The 19,756-nt window shown below is 41.1% G+C and overlaps 1 protein-coding gene and 1 pseudogene across 1 annotated transcript in view; one reads left to right on the top strand and one right to left on the bottom strand.

The window, feature by feature from the left end:
* The window catches only part of FARP1 (FERM, ARH/RhoGEF and pleckstrin domain protein 1), a 225,755-nt gene that overhangs the window by 188,035 nt on the left and 17,964 nt on the right, over positions 1 to 19,756 (bottom strand). The window lies entirely within an intron of this gene.
* On the top strand, positions 3,008 to 3,270 carry LOC112477794 (annotated as a pseudogene).

A 19,756-nucleotide genomic window follows, 5' to 3' on the forward strand; every position in this document is an offset into this window, starting at 1 on the left:
AGATGAAAAAGTTCCGGAGCTTGGTTACACAACTATATAAATGCACTTAAAACTACTGTACACTTAAAATAATAAATTTTATATTATATGGGTTTCTTGAGGCTACAATTGGCAATTTTAAAATTTATTTTTAAAGGGGGAATGGGTGGGCTGGAAAAACACCACTCGATTCCAAATTGCTGTCACGTGCTCATCTTCCTACCTGGGATGCAGGTACGGCACTCACAAGTGGCATCCCCTGTGGGTAGAGGCAGTTTCTCCTTCCTTTCCAGTACGAGTTTAGCTCCCTTTCCCACATTCCCAGGAGTTCTTTTAAATTAGATATATCAAGCATAAGCAAAAGGTTATGCACAAATTACTGTAGCAGAATTTCTCCTCAGAGAGTGCCTGCCAACTCACTGTGGCTTTTTTAGGATTTTTCATTTCTATGGGAATATTACACTGGATTCCACGGGGTGAACAGCATGGGTAGTGTAATGGGGTTCATACGACTGTAAATGCGGCTCTGGGAGCACTAGATTGGAGGACCACAGAAAGTTCTCATAAAACTGACGCTGACATTAAGGGGTCTGAAATTCTGTGCGGCTATGCTACACAGCTGAGCAAGCCCGAAGGTAAAGAACATGAATGGCGACTCGAGCCAAACGCTAGAGTCCACGTGACTCCCTCACTGCCAGCTGTGTGGCCTTGAGCAAGTTGCTTAACCCCTGGGCACCAGATTTTTCATGTCTGTAAAATCGGTATAAGAGTAGTACCTCTCTGAGAGCTTAGAACAGTACCTGGCTCTGTAAGTACAAGATACTATTGTGAACATTTTAGTTATTATTAAGCAGTAAGCTATTTTAAAAAAATATTTTTCTGTTCATATATTGTATTAGTCTGCTCGGGCTGCTGTATCAAAATACCACAGACTGGGTGGCTTCAACGGCAACAATTTATTTCTCACAGTTCTGGAGGCTGGGAAGTCCAATATCAAGGTACCAGCGGGTTTGGTTCCTGATGAGAGCTCTCTTCGTGGCTGGCAGAAAGCTGCCTTCCTGCTGTGTCCTCATATGGTGGAGAAAGAGCGAGCAAGCTCTCTGGTGCCTCTTACAAGGACACTAACCCTGTCGGATCAGGGCTCCACCTTTATAACCTTGTTTAACCTTAGGTTCCTCTTACGGATTGAATTGTGTCTCCCCAATATTCATATGCTGAAGTCCTAACTCCAAGACCTCAGAATGTGACCTTATTTGGAAATAGGGTCACTGCAGATATAATTAGTTAAGATGAGGTCATGCTGGAGTAGGATGGGCCCCCATCCAGTACAACTGGCGTCCTTATGAAAAGGGGAAATTCTAACACATGTTCACACAGGGGGAACGCCTTGTCACGAATGGAGCTTTGCCTCCACAAGCCAAAGGTAAGGAGGGAGACGCGGAACAAATCCTTCCCTCGTGCCTTCAGAGGGAGCATGGCCCTACCAACGCCTTGATCTCAGACTTCTAACCTCCAGAACGGTGAGACAATAAATTTTGTTTAAGCCCCATAATTTGTAGTACTGTTACGGCGGCTGCAGAAAACTAACATGGTATCTACATCCCATGCACGGTCCTAAGGAGTGGGACACAACAGTGAACAAAAACAGACACAGTTGCCACAGAGCCCAACAATTAAAAAAAAATTACTAAAAAGATACCTAATAGTGATCATTTCATTTAGGCAGTTTCTGTAAACCAATATACTCAAAGTATAGTCTCCAATACGTACTTCATAACACCACCTCAGAACTATCTCAAACAGATTACATTCAGAATAGTATGATCACTATTACAAAACGGTAAGTTTACGGGGAAATAAACAAGCACTTTAGAAACCAATCAATTAATAACAAAAAGAAAGTTTTTATATATTTATGCATAATGGCTCATTCCAGGACCACGAATAAATGCAACCTTCTCTCTAAATGCTAGCCACCAAAACTATGTCCCCTTCCACTCTGAAACCAAGACAGAAATCCACCGAGCAGTTAAAGGCATTCAAGTCAAGGGACCCAAAATGTTTCATCCACTTTTCATTACACAGTGAGGGGCATGGGAAGAAGGCTAGTTAGCAGTGTCTAGCTTCTAGGTAACATAATGAAATGTCTTTTGTTTGATATTATTAGAATCGAAAGATATTACTACTCCTGGCTTAGGAAAAGCATTATTACCAATCCAAAGCGTTTAGAAAATATCAAAGAAGAGAGGCTGGAGATGTTTCAGAGTATTTGGTCACACACGGAAAGATGGGCTCAGTCGAACTTCCCAGGTCAGTCTGCTATCTCGAAATGAAGCTGTTTTGTTACGTACTTTCAAAGAAACACTACAAAATCTTTGAGCTACATCTTAGGCTAATAGTTCATATTCATTTCTTTTTAAAACATATGAGACTGATTCCAGCAAATGATCTTTTTATCAGCAAATTGGTATAGGAAATGTCAGAATATTGATAATATATCAATATATTATCCTAATATATCAAATACTATTTGTTCTACTTTTTAAAAACTAAATATTTGGTTTTAAACATTCTCTGGCCTATCTTTGTAGGTGTTGTACGTAAGCAGATTTATATTACCCCTGATGTGGGTGGGTCTCACCCAATCGGCTGAAGGCCTGATTAGACTAAAAAGGCTGACCCTTCCCCAAGAAAGAAGGAATCTCCCACGTCTGCCTGCCTGCCTTCTGACCTAGACATCAGCTTACGTCCTGATGTCAGAATTCAAACTGAAACATTGGCTCTTCCTGGGTCTCAAGCCTGCTGGCCTTTGGATCGGAATTAACACCAATGGGTCTCCCGATTCTCCAGCTCGCCGATTCACCTGCAGATCTTGGGACTTGTCAGCCTCCATACACCACGTGAGCCGATTCCTTACAATGAATCTTTTCTATATAATACATATACACACATCCTATTGGTTCTATTTCTCTTGACAACCCCAACTGATATAAACAGATTTGGCAAGTTTCATTATTTGCAAAACTGGGTGCTCGCTTCGGCAGCACATATACTAAAACTGGAACGATACAGAGAAGATTAGCAAAACTGGGATAATATCACCCATTTAAAAAGTTGCATAAGGATTAGAGAGAAAACAGGCTGAGAACCAGCACACTTGCCAGGCTCAGCCAATGGGAGCCAGGGTGGGGGTAGGAGGAGACAGTCACTGCCACCACCGGACCCCCGCTTACAACGAGCATGCCCCGTTCTAGGCAGTGACCTGCTCACAGAGAAGCAAATGCCATGTTTTTAAAAGCCCAAATGGTAATTAGAGTAAATCAGAGACAGCCCAAGAGAATCAAAGAACACAGAAGCTCAGACACTGAGAACAAGACACTGGCGGCCCTAAACACCCAGGCTGTGAGAAATCGCTGCACAGGACAACTTAAAACACCATTCTGACAGAAACGTTAATCATGCTAAAAGCCAAATGTAAAAATTATGAGTAAATTTTAATGCTATTCGGAAATAGATTGAGGTAAGTCAGCGTAAAGAATACTTCCTTGTCTGACGGCCTAACAGTTCTCTCTCACACACACACCTGTAAGGATAACACGCCATGTGCAAACAGTAGCATAGTCCACTTCAGAGAGCATTTTATTGTTTCCTTGTTGCTGCTGTTCAAAGTTACTCCAAGGAAACGAAGAATTTCATTTTCTAGCATACTGTAGACCGGCCATCCTGGACAAACTCTACCACTGAAAACTAACAATGCTAGATATAATTGTTAACTGATCTTTTTAGTTGGATTGGTAAACTGGGAAGAAAGCAGAGGCCTGAAACAGAGAACAGGGGACTCCAAGAATGGCACTAAGCACCAAGAATCACCAGAGGAACTGGGTCAGGACCAGGATGGATGGTCCTCGTCTACATATGGAGAAAAATTCACGAACAGATCTTCTGACCAGCTGAGCCCGGGTGTTTCTGTCCCCAGGTGCTAAGGACCTGAGGGAGGGCAGAGAGGACAGGAGGACTGAGCACAGAGGAGCACGAAGTCCAAACCCAGCTATTCTCCTAAAATGTGGGAGAAAGTCAGGTTCAAATATTGCTTTGAGTTCTGAGAGGTCTGCCATGTCCTCGTGGAACCCCCATTTCAACATGGAAGATTCTAAATTCTTATTACTTAACACACTGAAGTGTTCTTAAAAGCCAAAGAGTTTAATTAATGGCTATCAGACACTTAAGACACCAGACGAAGTTTTCTGTACCCTCCTAGTGCTAACTGCAGAAGAGCCGGCTCAAACCGTTCTCAATTCCATGCCTTGACTTTGCCCAAAAGGGCTCCTCTGCCACCCCACACAGAGGGGTGCTGGCACTCTGAAAGCTCTGCAGGCAAAGAGATGCCACAGTCTCTCCTGGTAGTGGGCCTGCTTGTCTCCATCATCACCTAGAAACATTGACATGGTGCTTTCGCGACTTGGCACCAAAACCCACTCTCCCCAGTCTGAGCCTTGGAATACACGTGTGCAACACTCTTGCACAGGTTCTCACCCCTGCCCCTTGGAGCAAAGGCTGCAGTATGGAAGGTGAAGAAAATAAATGAGTAGGCTGTCTTCCACCTTCAGTAAAGACAAATTTCTCTTCCAATGACTTCCTATGTTATAGAAAGAAAAAAAGGAGGCTTCATCCCAGAAAGGTGAAAAAGAAGAAAGGTTAAAGAAAAATAATTTAGAGTAAATTCAAGAGAAAGATACTTCCCAGGCAGTTGACAAAGAATATGCTCAGCCCATAGAAAGAAGAAGAACATAGGCAGTGTGGCACGCGAGAACTGGGCACTCCCTGCCAAACATGTCTCATGGGCACAAGTAAGAAGAACAACGTCCCCCAGGAACTGAAGTTAGCAGACGAGGAAGGGACTTGATTCGTGGTCCTTTGGGCTTCTGTACTGGGGATCGCTCCTCCAGAGCAATGAGACAGGGCGTGCTGCCATCCAGAAAGGTATGGGAAGAAGGGAACAGCAGAGAAGGTGATGGGGCCAGGGACCTGCAGTGTGAGGTGGGCAGAAGTAACTCTGTTGCTGAGACTGATATGGAGCGGGATATTCCCCTCCTATGTGGAAATGAGCCAAAGAGTTTGAGCACACAGAAAACCAGAGATCAAACCAGAATTAGAGGATCACCCCTCTCCTGCCTCTCCCTCAAACCAAGAGGCGAGTACATGTTCTGACTTCTCTTTCTTTCCCCATTCCTCTCCCATTAAGTAACATTCCTTTGGATGCCTACACAGAATCTGAATTTCACTAATGTGTAACTGAAAATACGACTGCTTGTTACTTTTAAGGAACAGTGCCAAGTAGTTAGGGCTTACATTTTCAAATATGATACAAATATGAATGCATATATGTGTATATACATGCATAGTTTTATGAGTGTTTTCATTATTCTGAGAATTAGGGGGTGTAAATAACGAGTACTGTCCAACCCATTCCTCTGTGTGGCCTATTCCTGCCCCTCCCTCCCACTACCCTTACTCATCCATCTTCCCCAAATAAGCTCTCCATAAAGCAGCACAATCTTACATGTCTAAACAGACATTTTAGAATAAATAGGCGCGTATTAATTCTCCTTTTTTCCTTTAATCAGAACCCCAGTATGAAACTAGATTATTAATGTGGAACACAAAGTAGACTGCAAGAATAGACAGAATTTAAAAATCAGGCTGGACAAAGCCCAGACAGTGGAAAAGTCTATTGTATAAAAAGGTCATGGTAAGTGGAGGATGCTCTGAGTACACTCTCTCTAGAAAAAACTCTACTATCCAGAAAAACAAAAATTATGAAGTGAGGTACCCAGGATACCTGGGCGGAGGTGGGGGGACAACATTAGTTCTTAAGTCTAAAGGGGTTTTAATTCTCAAACCTACCATCCACTTGACTGGCTCCAAGGTTTAGCTGTAATTTTGCAGTTACAAATGGAATTTTAGTAATTGTAGGGCTAATATATCAACTTCAATTTCCCCAAGTGTCTAAGAATAATCGTGCAAAACGTTTAACTGACATTAAAAGTGGTGTTTATGAAAAGTTTATAACCTGGAAAAGTAATTATTATAAACTGATTTGACCATATCGATGTGTCCTAGCTAAAAATTAGCCTGGGTGTGAGTGTGGGTTTTGGGTGTGGAGATGGTCATATCAGGTTGAAGCTGGTGTATCTCTGGCAAAGTGAATGAATTAATTAATTAACAGGTATATATTACTCATCTTTTCCCTTATGGACTCAGAGTTTCCTGTATAATCTAAGGGCTATATAAATAGTTTACCAAATGTTTTCTTAATGTTTTATTTTTATATTTAGCACAAGAACTTTAATCCTTCTGAAAGTTTTTCTTATATCTGGTTTAAGATGGAAAAGCTGTATTTTCTTCCAAATGGATAGCTAAGCCAGCACCATTTATTATATGAGCCACTCTTTTCCCACCGATTTAAATGCATTTTACCATATATAATTTCCCATATGTACGACGACTCTTCATTCTATTTCTGTGCCAGTACCTGCTGTTTTAATTATAATGGCTCTAAAATTCTTAACATCTGAAAGAGCAAATACCATTTTACATATTTTAAAAACATCTTGGTGATTCTCACACATTTATTCTCCCACATGAACTTAAAATCATATTCCCCACATCCTAAAAAGTGATGCTTTGATTGCAAGGGCATAAAATGTGTAAATTCCTTTGGAGAGAATATTTTATGATACTGTCTTCCCGTCCAGGAGTATGGTATGTTCTTCCATATTTAGATCTTGTTTTTAATTCCTTCCATAAAGTTTTACTTATCAGACATGTTATCTCCTAGTTAAATTCATTTCTAAGTATTTTCTACTCTCTGACAGGTTAACTTATACTATGGTGGTCTCTCTTTCCTATGTTTCTATGTTTTCCAGTTTTCTATAATAGAGTATCTCTTGCATTTTTTAAAATTCATTTTAAGTATTTGGAATTTGGTTTAGAATGCTTTTTTTAAATAAATGGTGCTGGCTTACTTATCCATTTGGAAGAAAACAAATAGCTTTTCCATCTTAAACTAGATACAAGAAAAACTTTTAGATGGATTAAAGTTCTAGCTCTAAATGTAAAAATAAACAATTTGGTTTCAAGACCAACAGTGGCCACTAAGCCATTTACCCAGGCCAGCTTGCCTCAAAGACTATCCAATAATGTCCAGCCTCCTTGGTCTGAGAGTGTCCGAAAGTTCAACATCTAAGAAGGAGGATCGAGAACGAAGGTGAGATGAGGTGAAAGGAAGTCAACACTCAGACTATTGAAAGATGTCAGCGAGCCGAGGCTGGTTTCCTTTAAGAAACAGTTACCCTGCAGAGGGTGAAAAACTGCAGGACTCAGCCAACATACTAATGCAAAGTAAGTCTTACTGGAAGAAAATGAAAGCTTAGTAAACTGACAACTTGGTTGCAAACATCAACTTTTTCCTGAATGGGGAAGAAATCCTGAGTCAGATGTAGACATATTTACTCACACCAAGTGAAGATGTGAGATAACTTTCTGCAACTTTCCAATTTCTGACTAGAAAAGGAAATATGTAAGAGAAGAGTCCTTGGAACTGACAGAACCTTCCTGAGATAAGCGGGGCACTTTTACTGGAGAGGAATCTCTAAGTAACATCTGAGATCTAAGCACTAGCATGAGATACCAAATAACTGACATATAACGCTATAAAGTCAGAATCCCTGTCATTCCTTCACCACAATCTTTGAAGTTTAAAAGGAAGTAAAAATATTCCTTAGGAATTCAGAACTTCTTAACTGAATTAAGGAGTGAGCAAGTCCCAGGGCTTTTCAATTTCCCCCAAGAAATCAAACTTCTGACGATGTACAGAATCTTCCTACCATACCTACAACAACAAACAATTTCCTTATCGGAACCCTCCTGGCCTTTCCCCTCACCCCTCACTCGTTCCTTTCCTGAGGTGGGGTTTTATCCATCTGATAGGTGAACGTGGAGGAAGGAGCTGGGCCTTCCTGCTCAGACCTTTACCATCTGGTCAGTCCTGCCTACTGACAGAGTATACACAGTGTGGAATGTTCTCACCTTGAGGGCACATGTGGTTGCCCCATCTATATGCCAGGGACTGGGTGGTGAGTTTGTCTGACCCAGGGCACAGCCATCAGCTCAGCGGGCCAGCACCTAAGTCTGGCGTTTATCAGTCACAGAGCTCACATCGTGATTGGTTTGGTAAATGGTGTGCGTTCTTGTCATTTGGTTCTGAACTTAGAGGAAAAGGATGTTATTAACACCACCCCATCTTTAAACAACTCCTTTATTTCAACAAAGAACTCTATATAAACAAAAAAGAAAGCAACATGGGCTGAACAAGATGCTTGGCCAATGCCCTCAACCATCTGTACCTTGCTAAGAAAAATGCACTCACTGGGCCAGAGGGTTAAACGCACAGCAAACGGCTCATTTAGAACCACAAATTTGCCAGCATCGGGCCTAGGAGGACACTCAGACCTGCAAACAGAGGCCTTCGTGGGGTCCTCACTTGACCTTCTGTAGGCAAGGAAACTATTATGGTCCTTTTCAGGGAATATCGGACAATACTATCTAAATATAGTTTCCAACCACTGTGTTCTCAGTAGCAACGTAGTTTGTAAGGATCTTTACAAGCCTTACTAATCAGGCACACTAGTGTCCATTTAAGAAATCTACCTTCACAGCATGGAAATCTGAAAACTACTTCTGATAAAGATTTTTTTCCTACGAACCCCAACAGTTCTCCTCCAACATCATAATAAATGAAATCAGAAGTTACTGCTAACAAACTGTGGTTTGCAACAAAGAAGACATAAATGGGAAAGCGAGACAATGTGAAGGAAAAATAATAAGGCTTTGAAGATTCATAGTCGTTAAACAAAAGACTAAGTCAAAGGGCAAGTTTTAAGGTGGATATTTTATTCTCTATGAGAAAGAAAAACACTCTGGTCCCTTTATGAATCCTATGAATAAAATAAAAATGGGTTACATAATAGCATCTAAATATAAAAACCTACATGTTGCCCTATAAACTGCTCTATTGCTTCTGTCTCCCTCCCCTAGTTGACAATAAGCTTGTGCAGGATTTTATTTTTCTAATATCACCTTTCTATCCCTTCCTGGTCCAGTTCTTAAGAATGCAATTTTGTGTCTTCTAAATATCGGCGTGGCCCAGGAAGTATTTGGGGGTTAAGTATTTGGGGGTTCTCCTTGCTTCCCAAGCCCATCGCAGTGAACTGCTAACCCATTCTCTGTTATCACAGGGCTGCTGACAAGCTGGAGGTAATTTCTCTGTGTGCACCTCCTATCCTCTTAGGTTCTTTCTGAGACTCCCTCCATCCACCAGTAGCAGTATGTTTTCCAATGTGTATAGAATGAGGAACACCCAATATGTATATGTTCCAATTCTGTAAAAAGATTCTAAAAGACAAACGGGGTGGTTGCCTGTCTCACAATTCCAGGCCATGCTATTTGGCCACAGGGAGTTGCCCCAATGACCTTCCAACAAGCCCCCCTCTTTATTTACATTAGCCAGAATCACTTTCTGTTGCTTACAACCCAAAGACAAGAAAATATGTAAAACAACTGGGAATACCATAAAATATCAATACCTTTGTCTGGTTGGATGATAGGAGCTTTTTTTTTTTTAATGTATGTATTTTCCCAATTTTCTACAATGAAAGCACATTGCTTTAGGGGTAAGTATTAAGGTTTTAGAGTTAATTTCTCTTAAAGATCAGATGTTTCTCTGGTTCTCACTAAACCCCATAATCTTTTCAAAGATACCAAAACCTCTAATGCTCAAAGTCATCTTGTTAACAAGAAATTATTAAAATGAGCTACTACGGCAGCTTCATAGACAATATCTTTTTCAGCAATGCTCCAATTTTTCTCTCTTTCTCTCTCTCTCTCTCCCCTCCTTCACACTCTCTCCCTTTTTCCCTCTCTCCCTCTCCTCGTGCAGTGGGGCATACCAAGTTCTTTGAAGAGGCAATGACTCATTTCTTCCATGGCTCCCTGGCTCTTGGGCATGGCCAGCGACCATCATGTAAATTTGCTAGGAAATGTCATTATATATCAACATAACTTGGATTTTAAATAATGCTTTTTTTCTTTCCTGAATAATTCTTAAAACACTCATTCACTAAAATTATATACTGAATTTACTTTTTATTTATCCACTTCTCTATAACAGCCAATACAACAGAAACAAATGATGTCTAAGTAACTCAGGTGAGATACTGCAAGTCCCACAAGCTTTCTACTCATGTTGCTGACACGTCCCTTGCAGTTTTTACTATATGCTCTGCTGTGACCTTACCCTCTAAGAAAAATGCTTCTTAGATTATGCTGCATGCCCTGTTGCTGCCATAAGTTAATATTTTAGACTCATTCAGAGACCTCGAGTTGTGAATAAAATATAAGTAGGAAAAAATTTCGTAATGGGAAAATCTACCCAAATGCTATCCTTTGGGACACAAATTAAAAATTGCTTGTAAATGATTCTTGGCTACAGGTTTCCAAATGCTATAACAAAAGCATAATAAATACCATTTTGACTTGTTTCATCTTCACTGTCAAATGAGTCTTTGCAGAGGAGAACATGTGGTCAGGGCAAAGAGTAGAAAATTAATCATTTGCAGGGAATTAATTAGAGCAAGGTCCAAATGATATGTCTCGGCAGCTCTCTGCTTGGAATGTGATACTTGACTCAAAAACAGTATTTAATTGCAGATCTATTTGCCACGTGCAGCAGAGAGATACTACTTGGCCTGCTTACCTGAAAGATACGTTTTATGTGATATTAAAAGATTCAGTTTCTGAGGTTATAAGAATCTCATTCAGCTGGCCAATTCACACAGAAATTACCAGAAAATAATGAATGCATAACACCTTAACTTCAATATCATCTTGAAATTTTGTCTTTGCAAAATATTCTCAATCTCGAAATTTTGTCTTTGCAAAATATTCTCAATCATTAGATAACCTAAAACCCAGCAAAGCAAGCGACTGGAAGTAAACGGACTCTTAGAATTAAGTGATTTGCTAAAAGTCCCACAAGTAGATCAATGAACAAAGAAGATCTATTAACTATTTATTCCTGGTATGTGAGGCAAACATATTAGCACCTATGGAGGTCACAAAAAAACTAGTTCTAGCCTTAATTTAACATCTCTCTGGGAGGCAAGAGCCATAAAATGTTAACTAATGTTATATAAACAGGAGATAAACACCCAATGATGCCCTGAATGCTGGTGAAATTTAAATGCTACCTTGGATGTCCTCAAAGCCCCTTTATCAGTCATCTACAGAGCTAAAGTCACAATACTTATAAGGTAGTTTTTTAGTTTAAGTGAAATTTTCCCTCCTCCAATTTTTACCTAAAAGTTGAATCTATCCCCACATCCCTGAAAATCTGCTTTACACTGTCAGGATTTGACCAAAGCACAATGTAGTAGAAATGAAGATCTAGACTATTTTTCAAGAGCTGAAATCAGCTGTGGCTATTTTAACTAGTGTCTTTTTTTTTATTGTAGTTAAAAAAAAAATCCCATATAACATAAAATTTCCTATCTTAACCATTTTTAAGTATATAGCTCAGTAGTGTTAAGTATATATTCACACAGACCTCCAGAACTTCATATTGGAAAACTGAAACTACATTCGCATTAAACAATAACTTTCCATGTCCCCCGCCCCAGCCCCTGGCAACCAGCATTCTACTTCGGAAGAATCTGACTACCCTTGGTATCTCATGTAGATGGACTCGAATATTATTTGTCTTTTTGTGACTGGCTTATTTCACTTAACATAATGTCTTCAGGGTTCATCCATGACGTAGCATTTCCTTCCTTTTAAAATTGAGTCATATTCCAAAAAGCTTGTATATCCCACGTTACCCATTCATTCTCGACACACATTTGGGTTGCTTCTACCTCCTGGTTAGAGTAAATAATGCTGTAATGAACATGGTGTATAAATCTCTTCAAGATCTTGATTTCGATGATTTTGAATATATGCCCAGAAGTGAGACTGCTGGATCATTTAGTAATTCTATGTTTAATTTTTGAAGGAACCGCCATAATATTTTCCAAAATGGCTGCCATTTTACAATCCCACCTACTGGCTACAGAGTTTCAATTTCTCCCCATCCGCATCGACACTTATTTTCTGGTTTTTGATAACAACCATCCTAATGGGTGAGAGGTGATATCTTATTGGGGGTTTAATTTGCATTTCTCTAATGATGAGCGATGTTCTTTGGCATATCTGTTTGAAGACAGGGAATGCTGAGATAACAGGGAAGGCTTATTTTTACAACCTGGACTAACACAGCAAAAGAAGGGATATTTGCCAGAATCAGAGTGAATGATGCTAGAAACGCAAGAGGATGATGTTGGGAGGTACGACACAGTGACTTTCAAGCTGTCACTCTCCCATTACAGACTCACTGAAAAATGCTGAGGAAGGAAGAAAAATTACTCAGAACCAACCCACTTCTACAGTTCACTTGATTGAATCAGCCAAGACTGCTCATCTAATACGGCTGTCCATACTACAGGTCTCGTTTTAATTATGTATGTGATTTAAGAGTTTTGGGAGATACAGGTCTCCTTCACTTACTGGGAAAATGCCTCAATCTACATTGTGCTCCAAAGGAACCAAAACAAAAAACTGCATACATAAGTTGCACAGCTAAAAGTCACAGCAGCAAAAGGCCCGACCACTTCTCAAATGTTTCATAAAGAAATCAAACAATGAAAGCTACTATGTGTATATGTGGAACTGTGACCTTATTTGGAAGTAGGGTCTTTGCAGGTGATCGAGTTAAGATGAGGTCATTAGGGTGGGCCCTAAACCAATATGACTGGCATTATAAAAGAAACCGGGAGACAGACAGACACACACACACACACACAGACAGACACACACACACACACACAGATTGGCAGATACATCTACAAGCCACAGAACACCAGGGATTGCCAGCAAACCACCAGACGCTGAGAAGTGGCATGGAACAGATTCTCCCTCACAGCCTCAGAAACAATCAACCCTGCCGACACCGTGATCTCAGACTTTCAGCCTCCAGAACTCTGATAATAAATTTCTGTTTAAGCTGCCCCAGCTCCGGTACTTTGTTACAGCAGCCCTAGCAAACTAATACCTGTATTTCAACAAATGTCAAACTGGGTCGGTAAGGGAGGGAGAAGCCCAGGAGAATGGACTGCAACTGAAGTGTCACCTTGATGCTGCAGCGGAAAGTGTGGCCAGTAGGACTTAAAACATTACCGACGGCTCCAACGTTCATGTGGGTACAGGGCACAGAGAAAAAGAACTTGCTTTAGTCTAGAACCATGTGTACCACCAAACAATGACCAAAAATGAAACCAATTCCCCTGGCCCCTTAGTCAAGCATTTTTGGAGCCAGAGGGGAAAAATAAGTTTGGAAACTAAGCAATGCGACTTGTACCCACACGAAACCTCTCTCAGAATGGCCCCAGGATGGCAGGACGCCGAAGGGCTGCTGGCAGTGTCTCGGTTTTTGTTGAACCAGTTTTCTGGAGGAAATTAAGACTTTATTTTCTAAGACTATCATGTGCCTTTTGGAAGCTTCAGAGAAGGCAGTGGTGGGCACTAACAGAAAAGCCCATCTTAGAGAAACTGCCCTTGGAATAGAAAGGTAGGGGAAAGAAATCGTCTTTTTCTCTAATTAGAGTTCAGAAAGTTCACAGGAAACACGAAGACTTTGCTGGGAATGAAGGTTTTCTTCTTTCGATGTGAATAATGGGTGAGGGCTCAACATACCAGGAGACCGAGCAGGGCAGCGGGGCGAGGGCAGGCGCTTCCTCACGTGGTCAGCACACAGGAACTCCAGTCATCACTGTAATCTACCTGGGTGCAGCGAGCTATTAAATACAACTGAACCCCAGCTAATAAAAGGAAGGAGTAATTCTCAGTGCTGTATTAAGAAACCAGACGTTCCATGTAACAGCTCTAATAAAATGTCATCCTGGCACTTAAAAAATAATGAAATAATTAAATCAGGCTAAGGGATGATACGATGACTAACAATAATACCTAAGTTTTATTTCGACTCGTATATTCAGGATATGCCTGCGAGAACTACTACACACCCGTCTGGTTTATTTTTCTTCATCATTTAGATTCTACTGAGAAAGCTGTCTACAAATTAAAGCCTGTCCATGAATCATCGAATTTATATGTGAATAAAGTATTTTTTTGTTGGTGGTGCCTATATGTGAAGCAATGTTCTGCGGGAGACGGGGTAAAGGACAGAGGTCAGTGGTGTAGAGAGGAGCCCATCCACTGACACTGCAGGGGGGAAGTGACGACAGAAGAAGAGAGACAAGCATAAGTTTTAGAGGATGACCTTGAGGGAGCCCCTGTCTGCTGGCCTTAGTTTTCTCTGTGGGGTAGGAGTGTTGGTCATCTCCTAAGAGAAAGGGCGCCCTGCCTACGTTCTCACTGCCCCTGCTGGCTGGCCTCCACAGACTGCCCGCCTTAGCTCACTTGTACTCCCCGGCTTCTGGCTGGGTTAGTCGGGGGAGGTTGAGAAGCAGCATCTCTCCCTGCCCCTTTAAGACTAAGGGCAATAACAGCTTCCCGCTGCTGCTTCATGTCTCTTATTGGTTTCCTGAACTCTTCCTGTCCACACTTCTATGAACTGTCCTGTCGGCAAATTATTTCCAGGTAAAACCTTGTGAGGGTACGTACCATTTGTTTCCTGCTGTGAACCTGTCCGGTGGGGCTGCAGGAGTAAGAGGATCTGAAAGGACTGGAAAGTCTGCAAGCGCCACCGTGGGACACAGGAAAGCGGTGACCAAGGACAGTCTGTTAGAGCAGCTGGGACGCCTTGAGGACCAGGTGAGATGTGAGTTAGTAAATTAACAGTGGCAACAATCTGTGCTGTAGTATAATTTTTTCCATCAGCTCTTAATTGCCTGGATGGAGCAGCAGAGAAGAAAGGAGCCATGGCTGTTGCCAGAATCACAGCAAAGCAAGGGAGAAGCTGCGGTGCTGACAAAGGCTGGGTGTCCTAAACAATAAATCACTGAGATGGGAACAGAGAGCACGGAATCAATCGGGGTCAGGTGCCCGAGAGAAGAGGGTCAAGGGAGTGGGGGTCACTATGAAGGTGAAGGACAGATGTAATGGGAGGGACAAGATAGAGAGCCAGATCGGCCAGGATTCAGAAAATCAGCTCAACGCCAGCACTGGAAAAATATCTCAAACACCGGACTTTCATAAAACTGTTACCAAATATTTATATTGGACATCTATCACATTCCATGTCCCCTGTACTGTGTGAGAAGATCAGCCACATGCCTTTTCTCATTTTCTGCTGTTCCTAGTTAAGGGACACATGCTTAGAACCAGAAATTGAGGAATGTTTTAAATTATCAGAGAGAGTTTTATACACAATGAGCTTTAAGCATTACCCCCCCCAAAAAAAATACCAAGGAAATAGGTCTACAAAATTTACAGTGAGAACAAAGACTAAACTGCTTTATTTCAAGGAGAAATGTGTTGAGAGAAAGCCTTGAGGCTCACAATGAAATGTTCTTTCCCCCTCATTTTTACAATGCTAAATATGCTTTTGTTATGGGTTAGGTTGTATCCCCCAAATTCATACGTTGAAGTCTTCACCCCTAGTACTTTGGAATCTGATCTTACTTGGAAATGGGGTCTTTACAGAGAAAATCAAGCTAAAATGAGGTCATTAGGGTCCGCCCTAATTGCGTATGACTGGTGTCCTTATCAAAAGGGGAAATTTGGAGACAAACACCCACCCGATGTAAAGATGGAGGCAGAGACCGGGATGCTGAGTCTACAAACCAAGGAACACCAGAGATTGCCAGTAAACCGCCAGAAACTAGGAGAGGCACGGAACAGATTCTGTCTCAGAAGGGACCAACCCTGCCAACATCTTCTTCCTGGACTTCTAGCCTCCAGAACTGTAAGAGGATAAACTGCTGCTGTTTAAGACCCGCCCCCCTCAGACTGTGGTACTTTGTTACAGCAGCCCTAGAGAACTCATACAGATTTCAATGATGAAAAAGGTATTGCTGTGATAGTCGAATAACCAATGCTCTTTGGTCTTGCTTTTCAATGCATCAGGCATTCAGTCTTATGTCTAGACCAAAGCTAACTGAACGTTTGAGTTCTGTTTGCTTACAAAAGCGCATTCTGACAAATGACCACTGGAAGATTACACAATAGCCAAATGAACTTTATAGTACACCTCATAAGTAAACTGTATCAAAATTAATCAAGTAAATGAAAGCAATCACCCCATTCCTTTCCAACGATTTTGAACAGAGTCTGCTGAAGATGCCGAATTTAAATGTTTTCCCAGCGTGGCCATCACTTAGGTATGGCATGCTAAACACTAGCTTTTGGATGACAAGGAAATTGAAATGCAAAGAGTAAATATAATTTTCCTAATATAAATGGAAACCAAACAGTCAACCTCCATCTGATACTTCCTGTTTGTACAATTTATATAACCACTATGAACCCTGGAGGTTCATTTAGAGAGCCACAGATTCTTCTTCGTGACTAAAATAAGGCAATGTCTTTTACTAGCAACATTAGCAATGCTCCTTTCACGTCATCTAAAGACATTATTTCTAGTGTAACAGTTGTCACAGAAAGGCCAGTGCCAGTTCATTTCCTAGACCTCTGTGACAGCAGAGAGCCACTCACGTTGTAAACCTGACAGTCTGTGTTCTCCCACTCCCTGGGTGCCACGTCCTATTAATTCTACCTCCTCCATTTCTCTAATGTTTGTTAGCTCCTGGCATTGTCTGAGGCCCTGATCAGTCTCCATCGTGTTTATAGGACATTTCGAGTCCTCCAGTCACTGGGTGTCCCTCCCTCCGACTCAGCCCTGTTCGACATCCTACCCGCATAAGAGCATCTATCACTGGCATCTGTCTGAGGGACCAGCACAACTGACATGCTGGGTTACTCTCTCTGAGGGCTTATGTCTGAGGATCATCTAACAGAACCTGGAAAACAAGGCTTAAATGTGGGCAGGTGGTGGTCTGGGACCCCAGCTCCTTGTCCCCAGCTCTATGACCTAGACCAAGTTCCATATGTACTCTAAGCCTCACCAGGGTCGTTCATGCCTATTTCATAGGGTCACTGATCAGCCAGTCATCAGTGAGATAATGTATGTACAGACTTAGCACAATGTGTGGTATACAGCAAGGGATTTTTTAAAGGGTAGTCATTATTTTTATTCATTTTCTTATCACCAGCAGCACCTTGCCTCAAGTGTCCATAAACATTTGTGGAACTCATATCATGTTTCCAAGATCACATTCCATAAAATAACACCAGAGCCACAGAATTCCATTGTGGGTATCTAGGTTAACTTCCTGTTTGTATAAATGGGGAAAGATAAACCTACAAAGCTCTCACTCAGATATAAAGTACTAAAGACTTTTTAAATTGCTCTTTTATACAATCATTTTTACTACAGAAGATATCACACTGATTAACCCATTCCATATTTTTCCCTAGGAGTTAAAATCATGAGGCCCAACTCAAATGTTCAAGGTGATGGAAGGTAACAAACAACTGAATGATAAAGAACAGCTCAGAATTTAAAGATCAGTCTTATTTGCATGTCAATATGTTTCAGATAAACATGCAAACAGGAGTGTCTAAGCCATTGAAGTGCTCCCTTCAAATGGGCCCACGGAACCCACACTGTGAAGAGCTGCCCTGACTGGCCCTGAAACCCAGCGTCTGGTCTGTGCCAGTGGATGGCAAGGTTCTCCTAGAAAAATCCTGGCTCTAGGAAAATGGAGAAGTTTGGAGGCAAGTAAACAGAAACCAAGAATTCAGCAAAGCACAAATGCACATAAAAATTTTAAGCTACAAGAACACCCCTCAATTTTAAAACCTATCTGAAGTTCAGAAAAGCTACAGATGTGTGTGTGTGTGTGTGTGTGTGCGCGCGTGCGTACCTATCTGAAGTTCAGAAAAGCTACAGATGTGTATGTGTGTGTGTGTGCACATGTTTAAAAAAGGAAGTAAATGTACTTGTCAGAAATTGAGAATCCAACACAACTGTCCAAGTGGTACTTCATTCTTACAGACCTCCGAAAACCACCTGGGGTACATCTCTATTTTAGAAAGCTCAAGTCTAATGTGAGACAATACAAAAAGCTGAGGGGTGGGGGTTGGGGGCGCGGAACGGGAAAGAATCACTCCACCTGACACAAATATGCAATTTTTTATTTTAAAGTGCTTTCATATGCTTTCCATTTTTCATTTCGCCTACCCAACAGCTCTACAATGAAAGCAGGGTCTCAATTCTGTTAAAGAAAAATAATGAAACTAAAGCTTAGAATGAAAGAAAACTAACTAACTTTTATGAGAACCCAATATCTGTCCAGGGCTCTGCCAGATATTTGTACAAAAGGAATTTCATCTGAGTTTCCCCTTGGCGGCATGAAGCAGGTAGTCTCCTTAGAGACAAATAAGCTGGGAATGGTTATCTGCTTGTCTAGGGCCACACGGCTAGTAAATGATGAAGCCAGGATCCAAGGTCCTACACAGTCCCCTTGAATACTGTTTCTTATAATTAAGAAAATTTATTATCTCCATTTAAAAGAGAAAGAGAAATAAGCAGCTTCTCAAACTCCCTATGTTTTCTCAGAATGTTGTCCATTTTAATGTCAGATACAGACCTCCTCAATTAGTTTATTCTTTTTATTTATTAGGTTCTACTGAGTGGTTCTTTTTTTAGGGAGAAAATAGCAAACAGCTGTTAAAGAATTCCTGCCATCATTTTAGAGCTACAGAACTGACTTTGATCAGAAGCGTCTAAAGTTAAAAGGGGCACACACAAATATTTCGGGCCAACATTTAAATTCTACTCTTTGTTTCTAAAAAGCTAAAAAGGCAGGCAGGCAGTATTGAGCTGAAATGATTTATGAAAAAAGTTTTAATCTATTAAAATAGCCTTTAATTTAACCTCCTGAGGCTAGACCTTGACAGCACCATTTATCATTCAAGTTAAATAAAACACAGAAAGGGCTATGCAGAGTGGACATAAATACTATTTCAGAAACTTCGCTAATAAAAGGAGCCAAAAGCAACACTGATAAGGAAAAAGAAACATTGACTTATTTTTAAAAAGCTGAGTGAACTTGTGAAATTCCCTCTCATTCTGGTTCAAGCTGCAGCTGCTTAAGAGGGAGTTAATACAGCTCCGGGCAAATATATCCCCTGTCTGCTTTTAAATGGCCAATTAAATTTTATTTAGGTACCACCACCATTAGTCCCCTTATGTGCACTTCGAGCAAAATAAAAAAACAGAGTAGCACTGAAACTCATGTCGGCCTTCTGATATCACTGTAATCAGGCGAAGGGAACGACCCCACTGCCAGCGCTGGGTAATTCCAGCGGGAGTGAGAAGCAGGACACTTACAAGGAAGGAAGACATATTTTCCTCCAAGACCTTTAGTTAAATGTATATCTCACCCCTCGAGGACAAAAAGGAAAAAAGGCTTGGGGTGGCTTTTCAAAAAGGGCACATTCCCAAGGATGGCTGAAATAGAAATAAAAAGGGACACAAAATTCATTCAAAATAAATAAGACAGAGAAAAGGAAGGTGATTCCCTCAAGACACAGTTGCCATGCCTGAGCACACGCCCAGCCCGAAGCCTGCAGCCTCACTCAGCTTCTTCTGATGTAAACGAGA

This window comes from Pteropus alecto, unplaced genomic scaffold (assembly GCF_000325575.1).
Source record: "Pteropus alecto unplaced genomic scaffold, ASM32557v1 scaffold13, whole genome shotgun sequence".
Taxonomy (NCBI): Eukaryota; Metazoa; Chordata; class Mammalia; order Chiroptera; family Pteropodidae; genus Pteropus; species Pteropus alecto.